The sequence below is a fragment of the Panthera tigris genome, chromosome A3, assembly GCF_018350195.1.
Source record: "Panthera tigris isolate Pti1 chromosome A3, P.tigris_Pti1_mat1.1, whole genome shotgun sequence".
Taxonomy (NCBI): domain Eukaryota; kingdom Metazoa; phylum Chordata; class Mammalia; order Carnivora; family Felidae; genus Panthera; species Panthera tigris.
The window spans coordinates 40,139,999-40,167,996 of record NC_056662.1 but is presented as its reverse complement, the minus strand read 5'-3'; the positions used below and the strand labels follow the sequence as shown (position 1 = coordinate 40,167,996).

General features: G+C 35.9%; 1 protein-coding gene and 1 long non-coding RNA gene across 2 annotated transcripts in view; one reads left to right on the top strand and one right to left on the bottom strand.

Moving 5' to 3' along the window:
• MACROD2 (mono-ADP ribosylhydrolase 2) overlaps positions 1–27,998 on the bottom strand; it is a 2,018,887-nt gene that overhangs the window by 991,685 nt on the left and 999,204 nt on the right. The window lies entirely within an intron of this gene.
• On the top strand, positions 122–10,944 carry LOC122237262. The gene is made up of 3 exons (XR_006215599.1): positions 122–194; positions 8,145–8,273; positions 10,775–10,944. It is a non-coding gene; the product is annotated as an uncharacterized LOC122237262 (long non-coding RNA).

Below are 27,998 nucleotides of genomic sequence, written 5' to 3'. Positions count from 1 at the left end.
AAAACACATTTAATAGTAAGTAGTTTGAATAATAATCCACTCAGAATTCCCAGAGAAAACAGGTTCCATTTATCACAACCAAAGGGCTCTAGAATTGATGACAATTTATTCACTTATGTGCCTTCTCTCTGGCTGCACCATAGTTCCAAGGGGGAAAACAAGTGGCTGTCGCTGTTACTTAATTTGAAGCTAAAGTAAGATTGTCTTCAGTGGCAAAAGAAATAAAATACTATGTGGATAAATGTGTGTGTGTGTGTGTGTGTGTGTGTGTGTGTGTGTAGATAAAAAAGATAGCTAACTAGCTGATAGCATAACCCATGTAGAAGAACTAACTCTGCTTAGTTAAGTGTAAGTAAAGATATGCTTAAAAAGGATGTGGAAACTGTTAATTAATAAGAGATCCCTTGTCATTCTCACACTTCCATGACAGTACTTCCTTTAGAAGTTGACTGTGAGGTTGTTTTATGACTTGTTTTTGCTTCTTGTTACTAGGTTAAAGTGTATCCCAGATAGATGAGACATAGTATTTATAAATTACAAAAAAGCTGGGGGGGGGCTCATTACTTCCCAATTATTTCCTGTGTCTTCAAGAAAAACGTCCGCAAAGCCTCTATCCTCTGAAATTCTACAGTACCAATTGTTCCTACTATATTAGATTTGCTTAATAACTAATGACTTGTTTTCTTCTCCCAGAGCGGGGGCTGCTTTACAACAGAAAACATTTTTGTTCATCTTAGTAACCCTAGTAACTCACACAGGGCATTGGGCCTAGAAGGCTCTTAGTAAATACTATTGTATGAGAGAAAAAATAAATAAATAAATAAATGCGTGTAGTATTTAGTATTATTCCATATCTTTTTATATAAATTGTGTGTCCTATTTCCCCTGAGTATGTTGGAAGGCTGAGGTTCACAGGTCCATACCATAAATAGCCCTCAGAAAGCATTTTTATTTGCCCCATGGTGATAGCAATAGAGTGTGTGTTAGTTTATAACTAGATTGTTTTTTTTAAATTGGAAGATTTCATGGGTTTGTTGTGTTTTGTTTTTTTGTTTTTTGTTTGTTGTTGTTGTTGTTGTTGTTTTGTTTAGGAGAGAGATATTTCAAGTTTCTTTTGAAAAATAAAGCAGCAGTATGTCGAAATTCCTGCAGGGCTACAATCAGCTGAAACTGAGTAGAGCCTGTACTGTTCAAAAAATTCCAGTTTAATACCACTCCCTAATGTCTTCAGGGCAATAAGGCAAATGATCAGGCTCCATTTATAATGGCATACCCTTTCTTGTTTTTCTTACACCATTACCACTTTGCTCTTTTAGGTTATGTCACTGGTCCCTGTAGGCATTGGAGTTTGCACCACATTAAACCTAGACATATATATATATATTTTTTTTTTCCTCCATATTGTGTCTATTAGGCTGTATATGCACAAGAAAATGAGTAAATATTGGTTGATAATGATCATTGATCATAATAATATGAAAAACAACCTGTAAGGTAACATTTCCTAGATATGATCATCACCTTCAAAAAATAAGTCCCACTAGAAAACCCAAATTTTAGATTTTTAAACTTCTCTTTTCAAATTAATTTAGTCAAACTGAAAATAGGCAAAGCATGTTGCATTTTACTACAAGCCAATGAGAAATAAATTAAAATAAATTTAAATAAATGTTAAAACATGATTAAACATGTTGCATTGAACTCTAGATTTGACCATTTGTCCCTAAACATTTCAGAGGAAACCTGGATAAAAGTCCTCTCAGGCCAACAGAAGACAACAAATATGAAAGAGCAGAGTATTGAGCTACTTTCTTCTCTTATCCCTCAGACAGTGGCTCTTAAAATGGAGAAAAATTGAAGGCCCAGATACAGAGTCCCTGAGTAATTGAGTGTTGAGTGAACTGCCCTTGGTCAAAAGCACTTTTAGAGGTGATCTGGTAGTTTATCAAATGAACATTTACTCACTGACAGCTGTAGTACTCAGAGTGTTCTGGGTCCTTCTTTTTCCCAAACACCCATTTTCTATTGTTGTTGTGGATTTTTCCTGGCTATCAATCTAATCCTGTCTGTCCCGACCCCACCATTATTCCCCAGATGATAGGTGTAGAGGATTTTGTAATGTACAGCATTTACCAGACTTTTCACATATTCTCATTCTGCAATAATTTTTGCTAGGGTCTGATGAAGGGAATATTGTGGTTTCATACAGTGGACACAAAGTTTGGGATCATTTTGCCATATACAAATTTGTAATCAAAATACAGCCTAAAACAAAAATATTTTTATGAATTATCTATTTTGAAATTATTAAAGTATTATAAGCATGTAGAAAAGCATAGAGAATAATCTATATTTTCAATCAATGTTAAATTTTAATACTTTGTTTGCCATATTGGCTTTGGAAATATTGAAATATAACACACATACAACAAAGTAGACAAATCTTAAGTTTTGTGACTAAGTGAACTTCTACAATATCCTGTATCACCCTCCTAGAACAAATTATAAAGCATCACCAAAATTCCAGAAGCTTTATACCTAGTCCCAATAATTTATAATAGATCTTAATATTTGGAAGTATAAGTCCAACAAATTTGTTCCTTTTAAGACTGTCTTTGCAACTCTAGGCCCCTATATTTAATTATATATAGGTAGATGATATAGATATAGATATAGATATAGATATAGATATAGATGATATAGATATAGATAGCTATAGACATAGATAGCTATAGCTATAGATAGATCTTAAAACCAACCTGCTATATTACACACACATACACAAAGTTAGTTGCTGAAAATTTTTATTTATTACACTTAATCTAAAGATCAGCTATAATAGAATCAATGTCTTATTTTTGGTCTTTTAATCAATGAACATGGCACATCTCTCCATTGATTTATGACTTAATTTATTTCTCTAAGAAATGTTTTGAAATTTCTATGTAGAGGTCTTGTATATATTTTGTTGGATTCCTAGGAATCTACCTATTCCTAAAAAGTTGATTTTTCTTTATATTTTTTGTTGGCCTGATTTTTGGGCTAGTGTTTTAGTTTTATTTTATTCTTTGACAAATGATAACTATATGTATTTAAGGTGTACTATGTGATTATTTTATATACCTATATGCTGTGAAATGATTACCACAATCAAATTAATTAACATTATATATCACCTCACATAGTTACCATTTGTGTGTGTGCTGAGAGCACTTAAAATTCACTCTTAGCAAACTTCAAGTGTCCATTATAGCAGTGTTAACTATAATCACTACACTTGTATCATATCCCCAGAACTTATAAGTTTGGACCCTTTCACTAATATTTCCCCAATTTCTCCAACCCCATTCCCTGGCAACTACTATTCTACTTTCTGCTTCTATAAGTTTGACTTGTTTAGATTTCACATATGAGGTCAAACAGTATTTCTTTCTCTCTGATTTATTTCATTTAATATAGTTTTCTCCAGGTTAAACCATGTTGTCGCAAATGGCAAGATTTTCTACTTTTTACGGCTGAATAAGATTCCATTATAGATAGATAGATAGATAGATAGATAGATAGAGGTGTACAATTTCTTTACCATTCATCCACTGATGGAAACTTGGGTTGTCTCCACATCTTGGCTATTGTAAGAATGCTACAATGAACATGGGGGTGCAAATATTTCTATGAAATACTGATTTCACTTCCTCTGGATATATACTCAGAAGCTGAATTGCTGGATCATATATCAGTACTATCATTAGTTTTTTTTAGGAATTCTATACTGTTTCTATGATGGCTATATTAATTTACATCCCACACAGTGTATAAGTAAAGATATCTAGTACAATAAAGATACCTACGTGTTTTCTTTGTGGGAAGGCTTTAAATAATAGTTTAAATTTCTTTTAAAAATTATGAGTATTTATATACTTTAAGTCAAAGGAATTTGTGAAGTTAAAATATGTTCAAACATATTAGCATAAAGTTATCCATATATCTTTTTTTTTGTTAAAAATTTTTTCTAAGATTGGTCATGAATGCTGATATTGGTAGAGTGTGCTTTCTTGCTCACTCACTTTCTGCATCAATTACACTAGAGTTTAGCAATCTTATTAATCTTTTAAAGAACTAGTCCTTGTTTCAAAGCTCTCTATAATGTCTTTGTTTTTTATTGCATCAATTTCTTTTATTATCTTTATTACCTTTCTTGTACTTTTGCTTCTTGAGCTAAATACTTAGATCAAGGACTTTCAGCTTTCCCTACTTTCTCACACATGCCGTTCAGGGTGTATAAATTTCCCCCTCAGCACTTGGTTAGCTGCATCTCACAAGGTTTGATATGAGCATTTTAATTGTCATTCATTTCAAAATATTTTCTAATGTCCGTTATGATATTTTAATTCCATAATTATTTAGGTCATTTTTAATTTCTAACTATTTAGGTATTTTTTAATTAAACACATTTTGTTATTAATATTTAGCTTAATTCCAGAGAATATACTCTCTATGAGTTTTCAAAGTCTTACATCCATATGAATTTAACCCTTTGAAATTTAATGAGCTTGACATGACTATTTTAGACGTGACACTCTCTTTTTTTCAATTAATCTATCTTTTGTCTAACTTCTTTTCCATTAAATTGTCTTTTAAAATACTTTAGTACCTCTTATAACTTAGCAAATAATTAATCTCTTAAGTTTTATTTGTAAACATGAATCTATAAGATGGGTAAAATCCAAATAAAAATGATAGCTAGTATTTCATATTTTATCTCTCAAATTATTCTACAACTTAACACTGATTTGTCAAATGTGTTTTGTGTGTACAGTTGACAATTAAGGGTCCATATACAGTATACATTGAAAAGAAAATAAATATTGATATGAAGTCTTAATATTTATTAAGTATTTGGTTCATAATCAGAATTCTCATTTAAAAAAAAACACAAGTCTGAATCAAAAAGAAATAGTGTTTGGATTACTATTTAGACTCATTGCCCAGAAAGGTTATAATTCTACAGTGGTAAAATAATTGTCAATGGCATTTTTCCACCAAGTTCAGATTATGAGAACCACCCTAGGTAGGATCATGGGAGATACCAATGGGCTTTTTCTTCTCTGCTCCTCCATATCCATTTCCATACTTCTCTGCCCTGCTTTTTGACTAGAAAGAAGTAGGAAGTTGACCCCTATCTACTGTTTCAACTGGCACCCTTACCATCTGGCTTCCAGTTAGGTAAATGCAATGAGAGACGGTAGTAGAATAGGTAGTGGGAAGAGGGGTGAAGAACGTTTTTTGATTTTTTTTTTTTTTTTTTTTTTCTCCCCTAACCTACTCTTTCTTCCCTGAGCATGATTTTGACAATGGTTACAACCCTCAAAGGTGAAAACTCCTGTCTGGTAACCCTTCTTCTACTTGCAAAGATCATAAAACATTTAATTTGTTTTTTTATTCATTCAATTGAGTGTCAACTATGTTTAGTTAGTATGCTAAACCCTAAGAAAAAAATTACATGCATATATGCCGATATACATAGTATATGCATGTGTACATACATGTGCATATATGTATTTGTGTATGCATTTATATGTGTATGAGTATATATATTCCCCTATTTAATTCCTAAAACATTTCTTGGATGGCTTCCCACTATCAGTAGTGAAGATAATCATACCTGATGCCTACTTGAAGATTCAACAAGGATGTATTATTTTTTGAAAATTTATATGCAATTAAACTTTGAAGGCTAAATCATATTTTAATCATGTTGAAAGCCAACTTAAAAAAAAAAAACTTCTTAAGTGAATTCTGGATCCCTTGATAAAGCAAATAATTCTTTCATAAAGATTAATTCCATCCTAATTTATCTGTTTTCAAAGTTAAAATTTGTGTATTCAGCTTTTCTTAGATTTTAAAGTTCAACCTATACAAATAATATATCTTACTAAGCCTTCATTTAAGCTGTCAGTTAAGGAAATAAGTCTTCAATTGTCTGCAGACTAGAACATTTAGTTGTTGTTTTACAGGTGACTTATATTGCTTCATATTTTTTTTTCTTGTTAAATATCACAACATTTATTTTGTATTATCTGGGTAGCATGACAGCAAATCTGTGAAGGTTAGGCACAATGCGAACATGAATTAATTTTAATTTATAATTTTACTATCTCCAACTAGATAGGTGGCAAAATGTTTTTGTGAGACAGGATTTTCTGATCAGTATCACAAACTATAAGGACACATGGAAAATTAAAGCTTATTTATTGCACACAAGCCATATGCTCTCATAGTTGAATATTCACTGGTTGTGATTAAAAGTTTACCCCAAAAGTTTACCCAAAGGGGCATACTTCTATAAAACTGGTGGGTCATTGACCTAAATATGGTTGTAAAGTTCCCTCTCTCATACATTTTTTTTTAAGCTACCATAGCAGATAACATCTGGTTGCATGTAATCTAAATTCATCTGAAATCCCAATGTAAACAAGTTCACCAATAGCAAGGGGCAGTTAAACATTCCACTGGCTTTAGATAATTGAAACCATCTCCAAAAAAATTACCTTCAATTACTGGACTCCAAGAAAGAAGCAGACAGCTCTGGCAAAGTACCAGAAAGAGCCGGTGGGGGTGTGGGGACAGGGGGAGGGTTGAGAGAAAGAAAGAGAAAGAGAACACAAAGTCTATTTTCCAGAATACAATGGAAGATCATTAAATATTCTACTGTATTTATAAGATAGGATGGTTAATGTCATGCCCACCCAAAAGATATTTTTAGTGGGAACACAGGATTAGAGCCTAGAAAGCTATTGTCATTTGCTTTTATTTCAGATTCTTGCTTTCAAGCAGTAATATTTCTAAAACATCAGAGGCAGAAGGGTCTTTTTTTAATCTGATTTTCAAAAAAAAAAATTGAAGAAACTTCACAATTTCCAAGTTTTTAACATTTTAAAAAAATTTCTTGTAGCTTTCAGGCATGCAAGTGAACCATTACTTGTACATATTTAAGTATATAAATTTGGCTTTTAGAATTATAAACTAGATGCATGCCTAAAAACTTACAATTCTCTGGTTTATGGCATATGTTGCATTAAGGGTATTTATTATAGCCTTCTTTTGAAATGGTTATCAAATCATTTTATCCTTTTAGTCTTTTCTATAACATCTAATCTCTGAGAATAGTGGGACAAGATTTGCTCAAATTCTCCTACATCTTAAAGGCTACACGGAGTCAGGGAAAATGTATAATATTACGTTAGATTAATATACTGTAACAATCAACTTGTCAATCTCTATGTCAACCTACTGCATTAGTGTTTTATCAATAATAATAATAATAAGGTTTTGATGGTAACCTGACCCATCTGCAAATAATAAAAATAAAATAATAATAATGATTTTTTGTGCTAGACAATGAAGTCAGCAGACTTCTAGTTGAAATGTCAGGACAATATGCATTTTAACCAGCTTCTAGACAGATACATTACTACACTTAAATTCTAGAAATAGAGACACCACTGTGTTTTATTTACTTTGTGAGCAAGATCATTAGACCAGTTCTGAAACAATGCTGCAAGCTTGCTATGAAGAATATTGCAGATGGGAAATCCATGTTTTAATAAAAGATTTCACTTCAGAAAAGTGATCCCAAAGCCACTTATCCAGAAAGAGAAATACATTATTTTCTCTACCGGGTGGCCTCAAATAAGTTCTAGATATAAAACAACAAGAAGAAACCAAACAAAAAGAAGCATTGACAGCCATATTAACACAGTTCTTACCATAATCTGTGAGTATGTGATATATGCATGTGTTAACTTGTCTGTATCTCCCTCTGCCCTGACCTAGAATGGCAGAGATCATGAATGCTTTGTGCATAGGAGTACATTCTGTATCAACTAAAACACTTAATAGCTTAGTAGGAACTCAGTAAATGTCTTATATATGAATGGATGAATGAGTGAATGGTCACAGTAACCATTTTGATCCAAATAGTCCCAATTTCTTTTATTCACTATGTATTTGTAGATTTGAAGCATTAATTAAAGTAGTGCAAATAGAATAACTGAGTCCCAATCCAGTCCATGCCCAAACAAGTCCAGACTCCATTCCACTGCCAACAAAAATATTTCACCTTACCTTGCCTTTATCCTTTACAGGTCTGTCTACCCTGCAAAAGTCAGCTCTATTTTCAAAAAGAACTTGATTTTCGGTCTGAATAATCCCTTTCTGAAGTGGGCAATGAACAAGTAATAGATTAATAAATTAAACTGAAGACTGAAAATAAGGTAACTTGGTCCTAATCCTAGTCCTGTCTTTTCAGCTGAGAGGCATTAGGAACATTACATCTTTTTAAGCACCACGTTGCTCCTTTGAAAAGTACACAAGCTTAATTCCTAAGGTCTATCTTTAAAGGATGTTTGACAAAAATTCAGGCTTAAATATATTCATTGTGGAGGTTGAGAATTTTCCTTACAGTAACATTTAGTTAGAGTCTACCCAAGAACTGGCTATTTGTTTTTGATGTGTAGGCAGTTTGTTTGTTTGTTTGTTTGTTTTTTTAAATGATGAATGGCATCAGTGATGGTATATGTAGTATCAGTGATGGCATCAGTGATGCCCAGGGTAAGAGACTCCCATCCATGTACAGCCAGTGAGCAGACATCTGAGGGGAGGGGTGAATAAAACTTTTTTACTTGTTTGTACTGATACCGTTCAAGGTTTGAGATGGATTGGGGAAAGCAGAAGGCATCTGAAATCATTTCCCTTGTTTGGGAGGTGATCAAAAGCAGCAGCAGGCCCAGTCAGCTGTGTACAAGACAAGGAGACACTTTACTATGAACTGCAGAATTTCATAGTGAAACTAAATAAATATGGGGAAAAGGCTAGTCTCACAGAAAGATACAGAATTCTCCCTTGTCTTGATCTCTCTCTTCCTGGCTCTAAAGACTTGGCTACTTTTTAAAACATGTTCATTTACTCAGCTTGTACTTCTATGAACAGTTAGAACATTCTTTTGAGTGCCCCATCAAGAATCTTGAGCAATCTCAAAGACAGATATGTTTCTATGCTCACTTATCCCCCCACCCCCATGATTTAGGGGATCCCAGAGCAAAGCATATGAGTACTGTCAATACCTTTCATTGAGCTGCTCCCCTCTGGCTCCATCTGAAGGCTGCTAATTAGAGTTCTGGACTATTGAAGTTAACTCTACATATTAAGGTTAAGGAACACTGTTTTCACTTCTTTTGGTCCTTGCTGAAACAAGGGCCTTTTCAGGGTTTTTTTAAGCAAAGGTCCCAGGTCCAGGTAGAGTTGACCCTTTGTCTCCAAAGGTATCTGAATAAAGCAGGCTGGCAAATCTGCCACTTCCAAAATAACCATTCTCAGCTTCTTAACTCAAAGTGTGTCCCTCCTTCTGTAGCACTATTCAAGCTGCATCCTTCCCAAAGTTCTAAATTCACATTTAAAAAAAATCTGTTATCTAGCTCCCACCTATTAACGCTCAGACTGATCATGTTTCCAAAACTCTTTCACTGACACAGGGAAAATGGCCCGTTTCTGAAGCTGGGGATTTATGGTTTCAAGTGAAATCCCAGACCAACTGATGGGTCCCAGGGAAACGATCAGTTTAACTTTCTGTCTCACCTAACCCATCAGCTATGTATCAAAACTGACCCAACCAGAGAATCATTTTAAATCACTGATTTTGGGTTATAGCCAGGACTACAGATCATTAAGATCTCCAGAGAATATCATTCCTTTTAACGTTATTAATCAGATCCAAGTCAACATTGAAATGAGTTTCCTTCACCCAGGGTATTTCTCTATTCTTAAAACATTATCAGGTCGGTACACTGATTATTCCATTATATGCCATTTTTATATACCATTCCTTCATCCAGAAGAGCAATATATAAAATAACTGGGATTTTTACAAAAAGACTAAATTCTATATGTTACTATAAGATGACTATTTTTTAAGTTATGTAATTAACACACACACACACACACACACACACACTTATACACATATATACACTACTTTGCAAATACTAAGTAGTCACAGAATGCTTACTGATGAATTCACCTGTATAAGCATTGCTTTTATTTTAATAAATACAATCTTATCTGTTCCTTCTAGACTTTATTATTTTCTACAAATACATATTCCCATGTGAAAACCACAGAATTATTTGTAATAATTTAAATATTAAAGAGTACTTTTAAATGTCCTGAAGAATCCTTGACACAGATGTTTTAAATGAAATTTAAAAAATAAAACTCACATATGATCTCCTGTATTTCATCAGCTCCCTACTAAAGGAGGCTATGTTTGAAAATGAGCTTTGTTAGTTAGTTTTCAAGCCAGCATTAATGTTGGATTTGTGGCCTTTAAAAGTGAGCTCCCGAGAAAATGCGCAGTGAAATCCCAGGTGTAGATACTGACGGACCACACAGATATACCAAATCTGTAGTTTTTAGTCTGCAGTGAAATAGATGATATCTTCAAACACAAGCATTACATGAAGCATCAATGTCACTTGAAGACAGATTCCTCCAAGAGCTTCTGAAGAAACCCTTCTTTTTTGGGGGTTTCACAAACACAATCAGTAAGAGAATTAAGTTCATCGAGAGAATTTAAACCCCATTTTGGGCAAGACTTTGGCTACCTTGCCCTCATTACCATAAACTGAGGGGGCCGAGTATGCTTGATATTTGTAAAGTCTAACTTTTGGAAAATACTCATTGAGACTTTCCACATTAACCCAGATCTTTCCACTTCCAGGCACGGAAGTCACAGGACCCACTTCCCAAAAACAAGTGGAGGAGTTAACTTTCCACCTGTCCTGGCTGCAGAGCTTCACTCTGAAGAATTCCTATTTCCTGAATTCAGACCAGCAATGATTGCTTCAGAAACTTCTGCTCATGAGATGTTACCATATATCTGACCATGAATGCATCCTATTAAAAACATTTTGAATATTTATATAACTTGTGATCTCATGGAGACTCAAGCACATGTCTGCATATAATATATATTCAACACATACTTGCCTAGTGAAACCAGAAAAATCACGAAAAAACTTCTAAATGTGTTTACAGAGTAAACTGAATCCAACAACACATACAACACATTCCACAGCATCATCTCCTTTGGAAATAGCCATTTCAGAGGCTTGAAAACATTCAAGCTTTCTCTGATCAACCTATGTTTTGAAATGCCTTCAGATCTTGTTAACTTATTCTTCAAAACCTCTGGAATAGTGATTTTAAAAATTGCACATTGAAGATCCATTTGATGTTTCAGAACAGTCTGAAAGAATTCAGAGCCAAGTCTAGTGCCAGGATGTATGTGAACAAGTTGTTTAATAATAATGACAGTAACATCAGCAATACTAATACTGGGTAACAAATTTGAATGGTCACTAGTTGCTAAGGACTAGGTTAAGTTCTTCACCTCTGGTCCTCAGAGCAGCCTTATAAACAGGTTTTATTATCATCCCATTGTAAAAATGAGAAAGTCAAGGCCTTAGGAGGTTAAACAATTGCCATAAATTAGGTGTTAGATTTGAGACTCAAAAGTACATCCTTTAGGGGCTCCTGGGTGGCTCAGTCAGTTAAGCATCCGACTTTGGCTCAGGTCATGATCTCACAGTTTGTGGGTTCAAGCCCCCGCATCGGGCTCTGTGCTGACAGCTCAGAGCCTGGAGCCTGTTTCAGATTCTGTGTCTCCCTCTCTAGACTCTGCCCCTCCCCAACTCATGCTCTGTCTCCCTCTGTCTCAAAAATAAATAAACATTAAAAGTACTTCCTTTAACAACTGGAAATACTGCCACTTCTAAGGATTAAAAATGAGGTGGGACAATAAAAGAAAAATTAATGCTTTTCTTATGGCTTTTAAACAGGCCATAGGCAATTCCACAATTCTTTGGAAAATGAAGAATGGAATATTTAACTGCTGGAAGTTAAGGATACTACCTCTTGTTTTTATGCAGGAGTTCTGGATAAATGTGTTGCAGACTCAGTTCACCCTTTAATATAACCATACCATCTAAAAAGGATCATAGGATCCTAAGAAGAACTCAGTGCCAAACCATATTTTACATATTTGCAAGCCATACAAATTTGTGTCTTTGAACAGGGATTTGGTTCTGTGGTCTCCTAAGATCCTGAGGCGTTGATGAGGAGAGAAGTGAGCCTAAAACATCTAGCAGAGGCAGCTTGGCCAGGGTGAGCCTGGATGCTCCCCCGACTTCTCCCTCTTCCTTCCAACCCATCCCCTGCCTCAGAGCAGCTCTACTTTTAGCTGATTTATGTTTCTGTTTGGAATGAGATTTTTTTTATGGTGTTTGCTGTTTTCAAAGGTTTCTCAGAGCCTTTCCATAAACACCCAAGGTGAAGAATCATTTGTGAAACACGTCCTTTTATTTACCTAAACTTTAGCCTCTTCTGCCAACTTGACTTAAGAGCTCTAGCACTTAGAAAGGCATCTAAGTTATTTGGCTAACATGTGATTTGAATGCTTTGGAAAGATAAAGTCTATAATTAAGGGATTGCCTAACAATGGATCTGCGGAACCGAAGGGCATTTTTGCAAAAGTGTGCAACCACAGGGAACCTCAGGTGAGCTATACTGCATTCAACACTTGTCATACACTGGGGACATTCATTAACTTTAATTAGGGCCATAAAGACATGCCTAAAGGAAAAGGAAATGCTCATTTTAAGATAACATTGTGGTCACTCCCTTATTTCTTGCTGAAGTCTAAACCAAGAAAGGGAACTTTTTTCTTGACCTTTATTTAAACAAGGAAGCAGGAGAGAACAATTCAGACTGGGCCAGGTGCCCTGTATTCAATGGCCTAGGAATAGCCCAGCAGCTGTTTCTATGCCAACTGTGAGGTCTGTCTCCACTGAGGACAACTTCCTTATCAAAATACAGCACAAAGGTTATTTTCAATCTTCAAACTAAAATCAAAGGCCATAAGGTATGACCACTCCCAAATACCTTAGTATGAGGTTTTTAACAGTTGGCATTTCTTAGATTAGGGAGAACCATAATCATTAATCAGCCTTAAAAAAAAAAAAAAAAAAAAACGTAAAGGTGAATACAGTAAAGATTTCAAACTATCCCTCATTAAGTCGCCAAAAAGCTATTCCATTAACTGGAAGCACTTGTGCAACTATCTTGACAACATCTGAGCCTTGACAAGTTTCCTTTGGAAGGTAGGCCTTTTATGAGTGGCCTCGATAATCAGTCCTCTGCTGTTGGGACTTAAAATGCTCATCAAGTGGATACAGAGATTCTTACACACACCTCTCTGCTCAAGTCCAAGAAAGGCAAATAGAGGAGACAACTGATTACTCCACTAAAAATCAGAGACAGTTATTAGTTTGAGTGAATTTCCTTACTTCACATGCCGGGGTAAAGATATCTATAGGAAATTCAAAAGAGTATTACAGGGGAAAGCGTAGTTCAAGAGGCAAAGTTCAGAACCAGTGTTTGCTTTGGCATCCTGAGGTGAAAATGTTACTGAATTACCTAAGAGCTCAAAATGCAATTGAGTGAAGTGCCATGTGTTATTTAATGCCAGATGATTGGTAGTGTCACACTGTTGTTGCATTTTAAAGGTGGCTTATTCTGAGACAATGAAAGGATAGCAGAATATTGAACGACCATTTCTTTTTTACTCTTATCTGGCCTTTGGTATAGGCACAATCCGATCATTAAACCAAAAAGCTTGGAGGGAGGTATGGAGCATGGTAAGTGATGTACAAACACAGAAAGTGATCTTGCTCCTTCACTATATTTACTCCTCTCTGACTGAACGCCTCCCAAGACCTGTCCCCAACACAGTGCCCACAAATCTATTAATTCAGGACGTCTTTCTCATTTTCTCGAGTCATTATTGTCAAATGAAAACTATTTTTCCCTGCTCCAAAATTGCCTTCCCCTTGCCTTATAGCTTTTAGTTTCCTTACGATACATCAGAACTTTACTAATTATTTATTATTTATGATATTTTACCTGAACACCTTCCTAATCCCTGCCCATCTAACAGATTCTTCAGTATAGATGTCCTTTTTCTCATTAAACTAGCAGTTAATTACTACTTAGCAATTAGCAGTTGAAAGAAAAAGTGAAGTGGGAGTTTCCAAGCCACAGAGGTAACTAAGCACATTTTTATTACTTGGGGTGTTCTTGGTTTTGCCTACCAGTCAAAGGGAAGTGATATCTCAGTGTCAGTTAACAAAAAGGCAAAACAAAAATTAACCAAAAACCCTACAAAACAAAAAACTGTTCCCTTTTATTACTAATCATTCTACTGCTAGTTCTGTGCCCAAGTCTATCCTGAGGCCCATCCTAACAGACCCAATGTACCCTCCTACCGTCCAAACTCTGGCGTTACAATATACACATGAAATTGGATTAAAATTAAACTCCAAGGCAGCTTTAACACCCAAAGGAGGTAAATTGTAACCGTGTTCTTTAAGGGGAAGGAAACAAAGTAATCACAAAGCCTAATCAGTGGAGATGGCTATTGTATTCAGGTAAGTATTTGAGTTTCCAGCCTTTTTAAGCAGCAGCTAACTTCTGCCCAGTATCTGTCCTTAATAATAACAGCAGGAGAGAATCCTCTTGAATGGAAGTCAGGCATGTGGGCTGTGCCTTAGCAACCAGGCTGATTTCCACAAGTCAGAAATACTGGTCCATTACAATGACCTACATGAATTCTGCATATCAAAAGTCACATCTCTCCCAAGAGGGTTTCATTACTATCGACAGGACACCATTCAGACTATCAATATCACCACTACCTACCATTATTTGAGGAGCTTTATTTGTTCAAAACACACACATACACACACAGACACACACACACACACACACACACACACAACTGGTATTATATTAAGGCTTCACTCAAAGGAATGAAGTTTGAGTTGAGATGAAAAAAAAGCAAAAATTATCTAGGCAGAAGGAGAGGAGAAGAGGAAGAGGATTAATGTTTCCAAGGGTCTGGAGCAGGAAGTGAAGGAAGGGCCCTACTGATCAGGCTGGAGACTTTAGTTTACCTGGCTCACTTCAGTGGAGGACTTTATAGACCATGGTGGGGATTCTTGTCTTTTTCCTAAGAGCCATGAGAAATGGGAAACTGCCCTGAGTGTTAAAGTTACGTGGGAGTCACATACACATACGTACTTCTGTTTTTAAAGAATCCTTCTTACTATACTCTGGAGGAGATGGGAGGGGGCCCATGGGGCAGAGGAGCCTTGCTGGGAGGAGGCCAATGCCCTAGCCTAGAAGAAGGTGAGAATGGTGGCTCAGATTAGGATGAAGACAGTGGAGATAAAGTAAATTATACAGAAGGAGAGATAGCAGGAGGTAAAATAGACATGACCTGCTGATGGCTTGATCATCCTGGGTGAGTGAAAGAGAGAACCAGAAAGACACCTGGATTCCCAGCTAGGCTCTAAACTCAATGCTTTATGGACATTATCCCCGTCAATAAAAATGGTGACCAGTCCCTAAGGATCTTCCCAGGTACAGGTTAGTGTAGTGTCACAAATATGGTCATTAGAGAAAAAGACCATGGGGTCTTGAAATCTGGCCCAAATACTTAGTAATTATTTGATCTTGGCCAATTACACAAGTTCTTCGCCTCTGTTTCTTCATTATATAATGAGATTAGTGATTCACTCATCTAAAGGGTTGAGCAATATAGAGAGTGTTTAGAGAGGTATCTGGCATCTGTAAGCACTCAATAAATGTTAGCTACTATTATTATTGTCACATGGCAAGCACCAACACACACAATGTATGCGTTACCTCATGCGCTCAATAGTCCTGAAAAGCAGGTATCATCATCCCCACTTTACAGATGGGGATGTGAAGCTCTGAGAACATACCAGCACTACTCAGTTAATTTAGTGGCAAACTGAAATATGTTTTGTCTAGTTTTAAGGTTCATATTTTTCTGTTTTATCAGAATGACTAGCTTCTTTTTGAAGGATTTCCCCTGTGAGAGCAAAGGATAAAAATGACAACTTAAGTTTTTTCATTAAGCAAATGACTCCTCAAACTAGATGACCTCCCAGACTGGCATTTGTGAAAAAGAAAACAAAAAACAAAAAATAACAACAACAAAAAACCTTCTAATCAAACATTGACATTTATGTCGAAACAGAATTCATATAACTCATCAAAAAACCATTTCTTTTTCCATGAAACTCAAAGTATTAGGAGTTAGACTTCTTTGAATAAGTAATTTAAACTATGCTCTTCTCAAAAATCCGTTAGCAGGGCATTCTTGTTCATTTTCAGAGAATATTTCTTTTCCTCTTGCTGCCGACGAATAGTAAAACTGTAATGACTTTTTTTGTTGGTCCTTTTATGCGAACTTATATTTCAAAATACAATGGAAGTATATAGTTCACTGGAATCCAATATTTGCCCACATGCACATTCTATTCCAGATCAATCTCTTAAGAACAGTTAGAAATAAATGTTTTTACAAATTGTCCTATAGTCCTGTGTTCATTAAAATATAAATAGTGATGCCATCCTTTGCAAACCACTGGCAGCTTAGGCAGTTTTTATGCAACGAAAGAGAGAAAGAGTTGGCAGAGCTGAAATCTTTTTCTTCTTTCTCATGTATTTTCATGTTTATCAGGTTGTAAAGCATTGCAAAGCCATGGCATTGGGTTCTGGAGGTGAAATGGACCCTAGTGATTATTCATATCCTCCTTCCTCCTTTTGTGGAGAACAATCTAAAATCTGGAGACTTTAAAGAACCTTTTCAAGGTCACACAGCTAGATGGTGGCTGATGGCCAACAAATATGTAGGGAGCCCAGTGACTGATAATGGCACATCAGGGAAGCTAGGAAGGATAAAAGAGTTAATTACACTGGCCATTGCCTGTAGAAGTAATGGTTCATGACTCCTTAATGGTTTCTGATAACACTGTAAATATCTAGTTGAATTCTCCACCTTAAGGAAAAAAGAGAAGATGGGTGGTTTACTTCTGTGATAGGGACACATGAGGCCACTTCAACAGAAATTTCAAAGTACTAGTGTTCTAATGTAGAATTTAGTACTGCGTGGATATATATTATACATGTTTTTATTTTTATTTCTGTGAGAAATGAAAAAAAACTCTCAAAATCAAATATGCTGCATGTGAACTCTCTCTCTTTTAACAATTGATCTTAGGTTCTTCTTTAAAATGATGGCAGCCCGAGGGAAAAATGAAGTCCACTGGGTTCTAGTTATAGCTCGTCTGCTTTGGTTGACTTAATCACAACACTTAATCCTGGCTCCGTGTCAGTCTACCTCCAAGCATGCATTAGGGGAAAACCTGAGACTTAATCATGAATATAGGCAAGAATGAACTTTCAAAGTTTGTTTCACATAATATAATGCACTGTCAAATGATGTTTTCTTCCTATAATATCATTATATTGGTGCTATTTGAAGATAAATTTAACAGAATTTGTAATTAGCCTTTAGCCATACTCTAAATCATGAAATTAATGATTTGCTTGTGTTTTCTTTTTTTTTTTCCTCCCCAGATTATGCTTATGAGTTGTGCTATTTCAAGGTTTGTCACTTTCCCTCCTTTTTATTCCCACTGTCATCCCCACTACCACCAAGATCATCATTCTTCTTATACATTGTCACTTACAGTGTGCTACGAACAGGCAGGCACCTTTACATTCATTACCTCTTCTGCTTCTCACAGCATCCTATAATATTGGTTACATAATCACCGGTGTCCAGCTGAGGAAACTGAGGTGTAGAGGATATGTAACTTGCCCAGTTTGGTTTTGGTTTTTAGTTTATCCAAGACACTACAGACACTAATTGTGTGTGTGTGTGTGTGTGTGTGTGTGTGTGTGTGTTGCAGTCTCTCTCTCTCTTTTAAATGTCAGAACTCTTTTTCTTACATATTACCTACTAACAGACCTGAAAAGGCCATAAAGTATCAGAGGCCAAAGGAAAATAGCATAAAATGAAAAAAAACAAGTTGGGTGCTACAGTGATTTTTTTTTTTTTTTTCATTTGGTGTGTTAAAAAGAACTTGACCTGATGTGCTATGTCTGGTGAAGACTTGCCCAAAGCTAGCTTTGTTGTTTGCTTTACCCTGGGTAGGGAAGGCTATTATTATTATAATTTTTTTCTTAAAAGAAAGATGTAGCAGGCTTTTTCCTAGACTGTAAATAATGCCAATTCTGACCTCAGGGTCATTTAAAGGCAATTATCTATATTTACCCAGGGGAACTATATTGATACAAACCCTATTGTTTCATTTCCTTATAATATCAGTCAGATTGAGCATGTAGCCTCTGCTTTTAGAGAAACAGCTTAATCAAATAACTAATCAAATGGACAGTACTCAAGTAATTAAACACTTTAATGAAAATGTGTTTCCATAAAATAATTGAGAATAATTGGTTATACTTTTTGCATACTCAGTTAGGGTCAGCATTATATTTTGCACACTATACATGGACTACTTTCCTTAATCCCCAAACAATGTGTAATAATGCTACTATTCCCATTGCTCACATGAGGAAGTAGAAGCACAGAGATGTTAAACAACAAACTCAAGGTCACAGACCTGGAAGTGGTAGTCCTAGGATTTGAACCTAAGCAATAAAGACCATGCCCTTAACCTCTAGGCTAAACCACCTTTCCATCTATTCAAATTAAAATCAAGAAACCAGTTGTGGTGGGCTGAAAATAGCCCCCAAATACCTTCACATCCAAATATCTAGAACCTGTGAATGTTAGCTTGCGTGGCAAAAGGGACCCTGCAGATGTGATCAAACTAAGGACCTAAGGACCTTGACTGTATGAGATTCTCCAGGTGAGCCCACTGTAATCACATGGTCCTTGTGTGAGGAACTCAGAGTCAGAGGAAAGTCCATGTGATGACAAGGATGGAAGCAGATTGGAGTGATGTGCTTTGGAGTTGGACGAAGAGGCCACAAGACAAATAATATAGGCAATCACTACAGGCTGAAAAAGGCAAGACCTCGCAGCCTCCAGAAAGATCAGCCCTGCCAATACCTTGCCTTTAGCCCAGTTAAACTGATTTCACTTTTACTTCAAGAACTGTAAGAGAGTAAGTATGTGTTGTTTTAAGATATCAATGTTGTGGCAGTTTGTTATAGGAAACAAATAAATACATGTAGCAGTGAGAAAAACAGCTGTGCAGGAACCATGAATTCTTTGAAATGATCAGAGAAGCATTTGTGGGCAGGAAATAAGAACAAGTGGAACATTTTAAAGCAGGAGCCATCTCTCTGGGAATATTCTCTATAGGGTCTATTCTAAATCTGTTCTGGCCCCTGTGTTTCTAGCCTCTGCAAAGGGCCTCAAAGAGTACCTTCTTGCAGCAATTCGATTCAAAACTAGGAACTGTAAGCCCCCTCCTGTTACACATCAAATATGTACATACTTTTGCTTAATTTCTCTTTTCCTCCTTATTGCTATGTGTTTAACACACAGCCCTGTTTAACACATGCCACTGGAATGTTCTCCCCTTTTCAGCACATGTTCGAGCACCACTTTATCATGTATTAACTGTCTAAGTAAATACTCTGCGTAAATAAACATTCTATGTAAGTAAATTCCATGTGCCTCAGTTCCATCATTGCTACCGGCGATCATAAGAGCACCCACTCTGACAATCTCCAGGAGCTGTTGTGAGAGTCAAACATCGCAGAACACTGAAGCCCTTAGAATAGGGCCAGCACATGCACTCAGTGTTGGTTTCACTATGATCTCTGCGCTCCCTCTTTCACTGGTTTCCTCCCCTCAGCCAAACAGTATGTTCAATTCTCTTCATCCTCAAACAAATTATCAACCCACCTGGTCAAGCTGCCATTTTCCCTCTCTCCTCTCTGGTGCCAAATTTGATCCATGCTGATGCCTCCATTTACCATGTGCCCATTTCAGCCTGTTAGATCCTTTCTGCATCTCAAGAGAATCTAGTCCCCATACAGAATCTTCTATGGCATTTCCACGGTTGGCAACACCCACTTTGATCATTCTCTGTCAGGCTTTCAGACACTCTTTCCCTAAGTGTCCATTTCCTCTCTCAAACTGCTGATTCCTCTAAATTGGTGGTTCTCAACTGAGGGTGGTTTTGCTCCCTGCCCTCCTCCCACCTGTTGCTAGGGGACATTTGGGAATGTCTGGAGACACTTTTCATTATCAAAAACTTGGGGGAGTAGGTGCTACCAGTATCTGGTGTGTAGAGGCCAGGGATGCTGCTAAATAAACATCCTACAATGCATAGGACATCTGTCCAAAACAAATGATTATCTGGGCCAAAGTATCAACAGTGACAAAGTTAAGAAATCTGCTCTAAATAAGCTCTATCTCCAAGATCTTGCTTCGCCTGTCATTGTGTATGTTTGAGTGTATGTGTGCATATGTGTGTGTGCGTATATGTGTGTGTGTGTGCCTATGTGTGTGTGTGTATACACCTTTGGGAAAACAGCTCTTCTAGACCCAGGCTCAATTCCACACTTCACACAATCTGCAAAGCATCACCATTCCTCTGTTTGCACACCCTGATCTTTTTTATTTTTTTTTTTAAGTTTACTTATTTATTTTTCTTTTGAGAGAGAGAGAGAGAGAGCGAGCAAGAGCCAGGGAGGGGCAGAGGGAGAAGAAGAGAGAGAATCCCAAGCAGGCTCTGTGCTGTCAGCATAAGCATGACAAGGGGCTCCATCCCACCAATCAGAGCAGAAACCAAGAGCCTGATGCTTCCCCAGGTGAGCCATTCAGGTGCCCTTGTTTGCCCACCCTGATCTTATCTTCTTCCTTCTCCACCCTATTCTGTGCCCCAGGATATTGAAGCACAGACAATATTATTAGGGATCCCTTGCCCTTGGGCCTCCAGCTGGTTTCAGCATCAGAAATTGCAGTAAGAGAGAGAGATCAAGGTAGTTAGTCTCTTTGCTCCTTTCCTAGGAGGTTGCCTTAGGCTGTGTGTGTGCTTTCTTTAACTAGAAGTTATTTACTGCAATGTGACTATCTCTATAGGACTTTCTCCTTCTAGGTTCAAGTAATTGGTGTATTTTTGTTTTGTTTTGTTTTTTGTCCCTTGTCCATTCAGGTTTAGTATTGGTATAAATCAGCTGCTAAGGCCCAGATACTACCTTCTGAAGCCCCCATACTCAAATATTTGGAAACAATTCCTTTATAAATATACCCTTCTTGAATTATCTGCTTCTGAGTAGGTCATATATTTTCTGCTGTGATATACTCTCCAGCCATTGTCATTTCTCTATATGCATGACAGAACCACCAAATTTCTGGTGACCCAAATCCAAAACTTTACCATCCCCTACTCTCTTAAGCACTATATCCAATCATTTGTTAAGTCCCATGGAATTTTCTTCTACATATTTCTGACTTAAACTTCCTCTTGACCCTTTCCCACTGGCTGTTGCCCTAGTTCAATCTATCATTTCTTATTGCTGTAATGATGTCCAATTTTTTTTCCAGGTATCCAATTTCCTATTTTTTCCAACTTCCAATGCTAATACCATAACCCCATGCAAGCTGCCAGGATTCTCTGGTAGCTAGAAGTGAACTCTCCTCTGTTACAAATCGTATTCTATGTCATCTTACCTCACATGGGTAACTGACTTTCATTGTTCTGTTTTAACCATAAACCTGTCTTTTGTTACTAAAACTAAGTTTCTCAGGGGCAAAATTGTGCTTTTTCACATATGTACTCCAGTATATGTACATATACTCCCAAATTAATGATATTGTCATTATACAGAAGGGCCACAATATTTGTTAAATGAAACAACGACTTTTCTGCCTTGCTTTTTAGTTGCTGAGGATAACAAATTTTTACAATTTCTGTGCTAGTATCATGGCCTTTCAGAGTTACATCTTTTTATTTATGTTTTAAGTAAGGAAGAAGAGCATATTCTTTTGCAGCAAAAGCTATAAGAGCATTCTAAATGCTAGGAAAATAAACACTGACATCAAATAATCCCACTGACTTGGAGTTAATTCACACTGTCCCCAAATAATGTGTCTCTGAAACCTTTCCCTGATTTCTCTTTCAGCAGAATTTCCATAATCAAGTTATCACTGTCTAAACAGAAAGCAACGCAAAGACCGTCCTCTGCCACTTCATAAAAAGTAAATACTGACCTCTTAAGCACTCTAGCTAATCCTGAGGATATTTATTTTGTGTGTCAATATGACATAATAGAACTTTAGAACATTGACCGAAACTCATGACCATTAATTAACTGTATGATCTAGGATGAATTTCTGAGCCTCATTTCTTCAACTGTATAATGAAAATAAAAATGACATAGTTCATTAGGATATAGGGTTGAGTAACAAAAATATATATATTTCTTAATAATATTTAATGTATTATTATGTAATTAATCAAAATTAATATAACATTTTACTGTATAATTAATTATTCAAAAATTTCTTAATAACACATATAACTAATAACTGTAAATACTATATAAAACATTGCTTAATTATTCTAGTAGATTCTATATCATCTTGTCTCAATGAATGAAAAGATAGCAGCAAGTTTCTGGCTATTGAAGTTCTAGATGACAGACCATTTAATGAAGCACACCTGAATGACAATGAGTAGTAATGTCTTTCCAGTAAGCTGTGTCAAGGTGAATCCATTCGAACTGATAAACCATCTATACCTGTAGAATTCTCTTCATGTGTACAAAGAATAAGATGGGAATAGTAAGCACTCCTCTTAATGAATGCAAACTGTTCTGCTCTATACCCTGGAAGTGAAGTAGAATATCAGGGAATATTTGAATAGCATATTCTTGATTATTTTGAAATTGTAATTGCTAAATCACCTTAAATTCCTTGTATGATATATAGAACCACTAAAAAAAAAAAATAATTCCATTTTAGTTCTGGGCATTAGAACTTTAGTATTATGTAAATAAAGATTTAGTAAGTAAAACACATGTAAAGCTCTAAATTTAATAGAAAGTGTTTTAGTTATGCTTAATCACGTATGCATTTACCTTACCCAGATTCAACCCTATGCTGAGGGAAGAGAGGAAAGGAAAGAGTCAGGGGAAAGGGAGGAGGGACAAGGAAGGGAGGGTATGGCAGAATGTATTTTCCAAAGATGGCTGCATTAACATTCCCCAGCCCATGTATTCTTCTGCCCTGTGACCCCAATCAAGAAGTGAAGCCTATTTCTGCATCTTCTTGAATCTAGGTGGGCCCTGTGACTGCTCTGACCAGTAGAGTTCAGTAGATGGGACACTATGATAGCTCCATCTACCCCTCTAAACTAGCTTGGCAGTTTCTGTGTTCTGCCCTTTTAAATGTTCACTGTAGGCAAAATTAGATGCCATGTAAGAAGTCCTATTACCCTGAGACTGCCATTTTGTGAGGAAGCCCAAACAGGTCATGTGAAGAGGCTGTGTGGAGAAACTTGTTCCAGTCATCCCAGACATATGAGTGAAAATACCATCTTGTATATCTGGTTCATTTCAGCCTTCAGATTACTTCAGCCCCAGCAGCCATCTAACAGCAACTGCATGAGAGACCCAAAGTGAGAACTTCCCTGCTGAGCCCAGTCGACCCACAAAACTGTGAGATATAATGCTAAATTACTTTAAGCTCCTAAGGTCTGTGGTGATTTATTTGGAACACAGAGGAAGAGTGGGGGAGGAGAAATAAGTAATTCAGCCATGTTACTGTCTTTTTGCCTATTAGTGTCAGCTGGAGTCTGCCATTCAATTTGCATGGGCTAGGGGATCTGGATCGTTTCAGTTGTACTTAGTTCCCATGCACCTTTAACACTGTGAGCATCTCATAATAGACTGAGAATAGTCTAAGAATATTTAAAGACACTGTTTTGTGTTTGTTTTGTTTTGTTTAATACAATATGGCTAAGAATATAACTTGATCACTTTATCTAGTCCTCAACTGAAGAAACAGCCTCCTTACATGAGAGGGGGAAAAACTGGCTCTGCTGAGCTTATTGAGAAATGTAGGTCTCTAATACAGAGCTGCCTAAGACACTTTCAAGGTTAATTTTGTATTTAACATGGCTTTTGTCTTATGGGCTGACTTTAGAATCTAATATATACTATACATTGTGACAATGATATCGCCACTATTGATTATGATGAGATGATGATGATGATGGAGAAGGAGGAGGAAGACAAGGACTGTATGTCAACAAAAGAGTAGATTTTTATTTCATTTACAAATATTTTCATGTTCGTTTTTGAGATCTGAACATTAATGGTTATTAAATGAGCCATAATTTATTTTTAAAACTTTTCTATTCTTACAGTGAATAAAGTATCATTTCATTCTTAGAGGGCCCATCACCCAAAATGAAAAAAAAAAAAAAAAAGACACTGAAACTGATCTTTATCCAGCTGAATCTAATATAAATGAATAAAAGTCCTTAAGACTTCAAAAACAAAAGGTGTAGATTCAAGTTAAAGCAGCTTTTACCAGGCCAAATCCTTTCAAGTTTTCTTTAGGGAAAAAAAAAAAAAAATCAAAGGCACCAACATTCTAAGAAATTGTCTTCCATAGTCAATGATCATTAATGGCTTTCTATATTTTTCATACTACTACAAGGAGACTCAACATCTTGCTAAATGTTATGAAAACATAAACTGGAATTTCTCTCTGCTCAACAGGACTGTAAGCTCCTGTGTTTATAAAATGTCTTATTCTCCATGTCTACTGTTATCGGCAAAGATAGTTTCATGAATATGCTGAATGACTGCTTCTTGTTTATATTAAACATTTCAATTGTTTTTGTTTTTATTACCAAAGTTTTTTAGAGGAAAAAATAACTCAGAGCACATGGGTGGCTCAGTTGGTTAAGTGTTTGACTCTTGATTTTGGGTCAGGTCATGATCTCACGATTTGTGGGATCAAACCCCGCATTGGGCTCTGGGTTGACAGTGTGGAGCCTCCTTGGAATTCTCTCTCTCTCTCTCTCTCTCTCTCTCTCTCTCTCTCTTTTCTCTCTCTCAAAAATAAATAAATAAACATAAAAAATAAGATAGAATATATAGTTTGTTTGTTTTTTAAAAAAGGCCAACAAACCACTGATAACCCCAAACACCCTTGATACTAATGCTATTTGGTGTTTGCAGACCACATTATTTTCTATTCCTGTAGAGATCTTCCTTCCTTCCTTCCTTCCTTGCTTCCTTCCTTCCTTCCTTCCTTCCTTCCTTCCTTCCTTCCTCCCTTCTTTTCTTCCTTCCCTTCTTTCTTTTTAACTCAAGATGTGTGTTAATAATTTTGTAACCTTACTTTCTGGCTGAATGAATAGCTCTAAGGTGATCTACATTTGCATCTCTCCCTCTCTTTTGACATATGGTAACTCTTTGACATTGCATATCTATTAGCAAAAGTCATTTTGCAGTACATTGAAGAGTATACTTAGTTCTTTTGGAAAGAGGTCAAGTAATAGTCAATCCTAAAGCTCTCTCTGACAAAGTGAGAAAATAAATACAGTTTAGTACAGTGAAAAACAAAAACAGAATTTGAATGCCAGGGCTAACGTTAGCAGATCTGAAAAGGCAAAGGATGAGGATAGCCAATAGGTTAGCCACGTGGCAGGAAGGGCAATAAATATCTAAGTCAGTGGTTCTTGAGCTGCAGTCCCCAAAGAGCAGATGATCTAGAACTTTCTAAAAAAGCAAATTCTTGGACCCATCCAGATTTATTGAGTCAGAAACTCTGTGGGTGAAGCCCAGCAATCTATGCATTAACAAGCCCTTCCGGTGAGCAATTCTGAGTCACACTGCCCTACGCAAATAGTTGAAGTCTGAGTAATACTGATGTGGGCAAACAATTACAAGAATCACAGTCTAAGTTGCACATTAGAATCCTTTGGGGGGTTTTTACAACACTTTGATGACACTACCCCAGCCCAGGTAATTTAGAGAATCCCCTGGGCTGGTAGCTGACCACCTTTATTTTTTACAAGCTTCCTAGACGATGCTAATAAATAACCAGGACTGAGAATTATTGTTCTAACACATGCATCAATCCAACGATTGAGAGATAATTGACAAAGAACTTGGCTGAGAACTTTAGTATATTTGGTCGCAGTAGTTGAATAATAGTACACACATATCAAAAGAGTATCATTTTCTTTGTTTTACTTCACTGGGTCAATATGTTACAATGAGGGGAGCAATGCTTTTCAGTGTTATTCATAAACAAGTATTATTAACAGCTAATATGTTCTTTGGTCTATGACATAAATTTAAAAAAATTTATAGACAAGGAAATCTGATGATTGCACTTATGTTTGGTAAACACCTTACTGGCCTGGAACTTAAATATAATAACTTAAAACATACAGGTGTCAACGGACACAAAGCATAAAAGTAATAGTCCTATTCCTTTCATAAGGCCAGTACAACACTATAAACAATAAGGCAAGAGCTTACATTACCAAAAGTTTGCATATATATATATATATATATATATATATATATATATATGTAAAATCCTTGTAGGGTGGTACTATAACATTTATTGGACAGTAGTAATTACTGCTTATAATGAGGACCCGAAGTTATTGGGAACACTAAGTCTTATTCAAAATATTTTGCTTTAGAAGAAATGGTCAGACTTCTCATACAGAACTCAAAAACCACTAGCATAGAAGAAAAGTGGATAAGAAAACAAGAAATGGAATAGGCAAAAGGTTGTTTTGTTTGTTTTAAGAAGGACACAACAATCATTAAGTGTATCAGAAAATAATTTTATTGAAATCCAATTTATAAAGAATTTCTGTTTATCAAAAGTTAACATTAAGAGAGTTAAAAGGCAAAACACAAACTGAGAGACAATAATATTCACAGTCTACATCTGACATTGGACTCCTATCCAAAATATAAAAGAACTATCACAAATCATTGAGGAAGAGAAAAAACAAACAAAAACATAAAACAAGTAACCTGATTCTACACTGGGCAAAAGACTTGAAGAAGCAGTCATAAAAAGAGGAGATCTAAATGACTGATAAGTATATGAAAAATTATTCAATAGTATTCTTCTCAACAAAATCCAAATTAAAACCACAGCCAGATTCTAACACACTCCCACTAGTGTGCTCAAACTTCTAAGTTTATGTCTATGCTACAGCCTAGCAGTTCAACTCCTGATACATACCCAACATGAGGGAGTGTAATTGTTCACCAAAGACTGTCCTTAGCAGTTTTATTCATAATAATTTATGAATGGGAAAATCTCAAATGCCCATCAATAGAAGAATGGATAAACAAATACTAGCATATACATAAAATGGAATACTACATATTGATTTTAAAAATGAACTACTTAAATATTCAGCAATAGGAATTTACAGCAATAATATTCAGCAATAGGAATTTACAGCAATAATATTCAGCAATAGGAATTTACAAAATAGGTTTTTAAGCAAAAGAGTCTAGATGTTAAAAAGAACATATGGATTGAGTTCGTGCATATGAAGAACAGGGAAAACTAATGGACAGTGAATGAGTTTAGAATAAGAGTTGCCTTGCACAAAGGAGACGATGAAATGAGAAGGTGATGAAAGTGCATTCTGGGATGTTGGACACATTCTGTGCCTTAATCAGACATGGTTGCATAAGTATATACAGATTAAGATGAACACACTGTATGGTGTAACTCAATTAAAATTAAAACTAAGGAGGTAAGAAAAACATAAGTAATCTATCTTCACAAAGCAGCATTTAAAATAATTCCACCAACAGCAGCTTTATTGCTTATGGGATTTAAAACCAGTTATCCAAAAAAGAGATCTCTTTGGGATTTTGTCTCATCATTTACCCCATGAAAAATAACTCATTAGTTTTCTAAAGTTCTAAATAATGAGGAATAAAAATATGTATGTGTCTTCCATCTTCCTTGACTATTCATATAAACATACTCCATCTGAAAAGAGGCCATATTCAACCTAACCAGA